This window comes from Leptodactylus fuscus, chromosome 5, assembly GCF_031893055.1.
Source record: "Leptodactylus fuscus isolate aLepFus1 chromosome 5, aLepFus1.hap2, whole genome shotgun sequence".
NCBI classification, from domain to species: Eukaryota; Metazoa; Chordata; class Amphibia; order Anura; family Leptodactylidae; genus Leptodactylus; species Leptodactylus fuscus.
The window spans coordinates 190,384,906-190,391,881 of NC_134269.1; positions in this window are offsets into that span (position 1 = coordinate 190,384,906).

Here is a 6,976-nt window from a genome sequence, read left to right on the forward strand (position 1 = left end):
CAAAAAATCTTCACAAATAATACACAAAATATCCACCGGGAGAGACAAACAAAGGAACACCCACTACAATATAGTGGATAGATACCGCTAACCTTCCCCCTGCAGGGATGTGGATAATATGTCCCAAGCAATATGTAAAGATGTAAATACAATATCATAAAATGGTCTACATAAATGACCTACATATAGTTACATAATAATAAACTAGTAACGCCCCACAAAGGACACAAAGTAATAATCCAAATACATATATAACCAGTCAAATATACATACCTACAGACATAGTGGTATAATAAAAGATAAGCCACCAACGGAGATCACACTACACCGCAGGAAGGATAAGAGCTAAACGCCTGACGCGCGTTTCGCTGCAAATGGCTTCATCAGAAGGCCATGTTTGATGTTATCCTACATTTTTATTGGCACTTATTGTAAGAATCTCATTGATTTTGGAATGTGAACTTGGCCTCATAACAATGCCAACAGTACTGAGGCATAACTTTGGGTTCCAATACAACAATTGTAATGGGGACCCCCTACCCACCTTGTGCCATTTAGAATAGTACTATATTTTGTGTACGAGAGAGACTTTTTAGGGTTCAGGGCCAAGTAGCGACTGCTAGTGCTGCACTCCCTATAGCTACACCCCTGCCCCCATAACAGTGACAGCTACAGGGATTATGTTGGCTTTGTTACAGGCAGGGTCATACATATTATATGGGTACCATGGTGGGCCCTGTGTCTGCTCTGTTACAGGCACTATTATTAGATTTTACATATTATATGAGTACCATGGTGGGCCCTGTGTCTACTCTGTTACAGGCAGGGTCTTACATACTATTTGGGTACTATGGTGGACACTATGTCGGCTCTGTTAAAGGCACTATTATTCGGTCTTACATACTATATGGGTACCATGGTGGGTCCTGTGTCTGCTCTGTTACAGGCACTATTATTCGGTCTTACATACTATATGGGTACCATGGTGGGCCCTGTGTCTGCTCTGTTACAGGCACTATTATTAGATTTTACATATTATATGAGTACCATGGTGGGCCCTGTGTCTACTCTGTTACAGGCAGGGTCTTACATACTATTTGGGTACTATGGTGGACACTATGTCGGCTCTGTTAAAGGCACTATTATTCGGTCTTACATACTATATGGGTACCATGGTGGGTCCTGTGTCTGCTCTGTTACAGGCACTATTATTCGGTCTTACATACTATATAGGTACCATGGTGGGCCCTGTGTTTACTCTGTTACAGGCACTATTATTTGGTCTTACATACTATATGGGTACCATGGTGGGCCCTGTGTCTGCTCTGTTACAGGCACTATTATTCGGTCTTACATACTATATAGGTACCATGGTGGGCCCTGTGTCTACTCTGTTACAGGCACTATTATTCGGTCTTACATACTATATAGGTACCATGGTGGGCCCTGTGTCTACTCTGTTACAGGCACTATTATTCGGTCTTACATAGTATTTGGGTACTATGGTGGGCCCTGTGTCTACTCTGTTACAGGCACTATTATTCGGTCTTACATACTATATGGGTACCATGGTAGGCCCTGTGTCTGCTCTGTTACAGGCACTATTATTCGGTCTTACATACTATATGGGTACCATGGTGGGCCCTGTGTCTACTCTGTTACAGGCACTATTATTAGGTCTTACATACTATATGGGTTCCTTGGTGGGCCCGGTGTCTACTCTGTTACAGGCACTATTATTTGGTCTTACCATACTATATGGGTACCATGGTGGGCCCTGTGTCTGCTCTGTTACAGGCACTATTATTTGGTCTTACATACTATATGGGTACCATGGAGGGCCCTGTGTCTGCTCTGTTACAGGCACTATTATTCGGTCTTACATACTATATGGGTACCATGGTGGGCCCTGTGTCTACTCTGTTACAGGCACTATTATTTGGTCTTACATACTATATGGGTACCATGGTGGGCCCTGTGTCTTCTCTGTTACAGGCACTATTATTAGATCTTACAAATTATATGGGTACCATGGTGGGCCCTGTGTCTACTCTGTTACAGGCACTATTATTTGGTCTTACATACTATATGGGTACCATGGAGGGCCCTGTGTCTGCTCTGTTACAGGCACTATTATTCGGTCTTACATAGTATATGGGTACCATGGTGGGCCCTGTGTCTGCTCTGTTACAGGCACTATTATTCGGTCTTACATAGTATTTGGGTACTATGGTGGGCCCTGTGTCTGCTCTGTTACAGGCACTATTATTCGGTCTTACATACTATATGGGTACCATGGTGGGCCCTGTGTCTACTCTGTTACAGGCACTATTATTTGGTCTTACATACTATATGGGTACCATGGAGGGCCCTGTGTCTGCTCTGTTACAGGCACTATTATTCGGTCTTACATACTATATGGGTACCATGTTGGGCCCTGTGTCTGCTCTGTTACAGGCACTATTATTCGGTCTTACATAGTATTTGGGTACCATGGTGGGCCCTGTGTCTGCTCTGTTACAGGCACTATTATTCGGTCTTACATACTATATGGGTACCATGGTGGGCCCTGTGTCTGCTCTGTTACAGGCACTATTATTCGGTCTTACATACTATATGGGTACCATGGTGGGCCCTGTGTCTACTCTGTTACAGGCACTATTATTTGGTCTTACATACTATATGGGTACCATGGAGGGCCCTGTGTCTGCTCTGTTACAGGCACTATTATTCGGTCTTACATACTATATGGGTACCATGGTGGGCCCTGTGTCTACTCTGTTACAGGCACTATTATTTGGTCTTACATACTATATGGGTACCATGGTGGGCCCTGTGTCTTCTCTGTTACAGGCACTATTATTAGATCTTACAAATTATATGGGTACCATGGTGGGCCCTGTGTCTGCTCTGTTACAGGCACTATTATTCGGTCTTACATACTATATGGGTACCATGTTGGGCCCTGTGTCTGCTCTGTTACAGGCACTATTATTCGGTCTTACATAGTATTTGGGTACCATGGTGGGCCCTGTGTCTGCTCTGTTACAGGCACTATTATTCGGTCTTACATAGTATTTGGGTACTATGGTGGGCCCTGTGTCTGCTCTGTTACAGGCACTATTATTCGGTCTTACATACTATATAGGTACCATGGTGGGCCCTGTGTCTGCTCTGTTACAGGCACTATTATTCGGTCTTACATACTATATGGGTACCATGGTGGGCCCTGTGTCTGCTCTGTTACAGGCACTATTATTCGGTCTAACATACTATATGGGTACCATGTTGGGCCCTGTGTCTGCTCTGTTACAGGCACTATTATTAGGTCTTACATACTATATGGGTTCCTTGGTGGGCCCAGTGTCTGCTCTGTTACAGGCACTATTATTCGGTCTTACATACTATATGGGTACCATGGTGGGCCCGGTGTCTACTCTGTTACAGGCACTATTATTCGGTCTTACATATTATATGGGTACCATGGTAGGCCCTGTGTCTGCTCTGTTACAGGCACTATTATTCGGTCTTACATACTATATGGGTACCATGGTGGGCCCTGTGTCTACTCTGTTACAGGCACTATTATTAGGTCTTACATACTATATGGGTTCCTTGGTGGGCCCGGTGTCTACTCTGTTACAGGCACTATTATTTGGTCTTACCATACTATATGGGTACCATGGTGGGCCCTGTGTCTGCTCTGTTACAAGCACTATTATTCGGTCTTACATACTATATGGGTACCATGGTGGGCCCTGTGTCTACTCTGTTACAGGCACTATTATTTGGTCTTACATACTATATGGGTACCATGGAGGGCCCTGTGTCTGCTCTGTTACAGGCACTATTATTCGGTCTTACATACTATATGGGTACCATGGTGGGCCCTGTGTCTACTCTGTTACAGGCACTATTATTCGGTCTTACATACTATATGGGTACCATGGTGGGCCCTGTGTCTTCTCTGTTACAGGCACTATTATTAGATCTTACAAATTATATGGGTACCATGGTGGGCCCTGTGTCTGCTCTGTTACAGGCACTATTAGTCGGTCTTACATACTATATGGGTACCATGGTGGGCCCTGTGTCTTCTCTGTTACAGGCACTATTATTCGGTCTTACATACTATATGGGTACCATGGTGGGCCCTGTGTCTGCTCTGTTACAGGCACTATTATTCGGTCTTACATACTATATGGGTACCATGGTGGGCCCTGTGTCTACTCTGTTACAGGCACTATTATTTGGTCTTACATACTATATGGGTACCATGGAGGGCCCTGTGTCTGCTCTGTTACAGGCACTATTATTCGGTCTTACATACTATATGGGTACCATGTTGGGCCCTGTGTCTACTCTGTTACAGGCACTATTATTCGGTCTTACATACTATATGGGTACCATGGTGGGCCCTGTGTCTGCTCTGTTACAGGCACTATTATTCGGTCTTACATAGTATTTGGGTACCATGGAGGGCCCTGTGTCTGCTCTGTTACAGGCACTATTATTCGGTCTTACATACTATATGGGTACCATGTTGGGCCCTGTGTCTGCTCTGTTACAGGCACTATTATTCGGTCTTACATACTATATGGGTACCATGGTGGGCCCTGTGTCTGCTCTGTTACAGGCACTATTATTCGGTCTTACATAGTATTTGGGTACCATGGTGGGCCCTGTGTCTGCTCTGTTACAGGCACTATTATTCGGTCTTACATAGTATTTGGGTACCATGGTGGGCCCTGTGTCTGCTCTGTTACAGGCACTATTATTCGGTCTTACATACTATATGGGTACCATGTTGGTCCCTGTGTCTGCTCTGTTACAGGCACTATTATTCGGTCTAACATACTATATGGGTACCATGTTGGGCCCTGTGTCTACTCTGTTACAGGCACTATTATTAGGTCTTACATACTATATGGGTTCCTTGGTGGGCCCAGTGTCTGCTCTGTTACAGGCACTATTATTCGATCTTACATACTATATGGGTACCATGGTGGGCCCGGTGTCTACTCTGTTACAGGCACTATTATTCGGTCTTACATACTATATGGGTACCATGGTGGGCGCTGTGTCTACTCTGTTACAGGCACTATTATTCGGTCTTACATATTATATGGGTACCATGGTGGGCCCTGTGTCTGCTCTGTTACAGGCACTATTATTCGGTCTTACATATTATATGGGTACTATGGTGGGCCCTGTGTCTAATCTGTTACAGGCACTATTATTCGGTCTTACATACTATATGTGTACCATGGTGGGCCCTGTGTCTACTCTGTTACAGGCACTATTATTCGGTCTTACATACTATATGGGTACCATGGTGGGCCCTGTGTCTGCTCTGTTACAGGCACTATTAGGTCTTGCATACTATATGGGTACTATGGTGGGCCCTGTGTCTTCTCTGTTACAGGCACTATTATTCGGTCTTACATACTATATGTCAGGGGTCCTCAAACTGCGGCCCGCGGGCCACATGCGGCCCGCCAAGCACTTCTGTCTGGCCCCGCCGACAACGCTGGCAGGCGTGCATTTATAATGAAGCTCCTGGGGAGCTCGGCCAGGCCATGGAGCGCACTTCACTTTACATATTGGAGGGCACTGCTCCCGATGTCTGTGCGACCTGCTCTGCCTCCGGCCCACTGTTTAAAAAGTTTGAGGACCCCTGCTATATGGGTACCATGGTGGGCTCTGTGTCTGCTCTGTTACAGGCACTATTATTCGGTCTTACATACTATATGGGTACCATGGTGGGCCCTGTGTCTGCTCTGTTACAGGCACTATTATTCCATCTTACATACTATATGGGTACCATGTTGGGCCCTGTGTCTACTCTGTTACAGGCACTATTATTCAGTCTTACATACTATATGGGTACCATGGTGGGCCCTGTGTCTGCTCTGTTACAGGCACTATTATTCGGTCTTACATACTATATGGGTACCATGGTGGGCCCTGTGTCTGCTATGTTACAGGCACTATTATTCCATCTTACATACTATATGGGTACCATGTTGGGCCCTGTGTCTACTCTGTTACAGGCACTATTCGTCGGTCTTACATACTATATGGGTACCATGGTGGGCCCTGTGTCTACTCTGTTACAGGCACTATTATTTGGTCTTACATACTATATGGGTACCATGTTGGGCCCTGTGTCTGCTCTGTTACAGGCACTATTATTTGGTCTTACATACTATATGGGTACCATGGTGGGCCCTGTGTCTGCTCTGTTACAGGCACTATTATTCGGTCTTACATACTATATGGGTACCATGGTAGGCCCTGTGTCTGCTCTGTTACAGGCACTATTATTCAGTCTTACATACTATATGTGTACCATGTTGGGCCCTGTGTCTGCTCTGTTACAGGCACTATTATTTGGTCTTACATACTATATGGGTACCATGGTGGGCCCTGTGTCTGCTCTGTTACAGGCACTATTATTCGGTCTTACATAGTATTTGGGTACTATGGTGGGCCCTGTGTCTACTCTGTTACAGGCACTATTATTCGGTTGGTCTTACATCCTATATGGGTACCATGGTGGGCCCTGTGTCTGCTCTGTTACAGGCACTATTATTTGGTCTTACATACTATATGGGTACCATGGTGGGCCCTGTGTCTGCTCTGTTACAGGCACTATTATTCAGTCTTACATACTATATGTGTACCATGTTGGGCCCTGTTTCTGCTCTGTTACAGGCTCTATTATTTGGTCTTACATACTATATGGGTACCATGGTGGGCCCTGTGTTTACTCTGTTACAGGCACTATTATTTGGTCTTACATACTATATGTGTACCATGTTGGGCCCTGTGTCTGCTTTGTTACAGGCACTATTATTTGGTCTTACATACTATATGGGTACCATGGTGGGCCCTGTGTCTGCTCTGTTACAGGCACTATTATTCGGTCTTACATAGTATTTGGGTACTATGGTGGGCCCTGTGTCTACTCTGT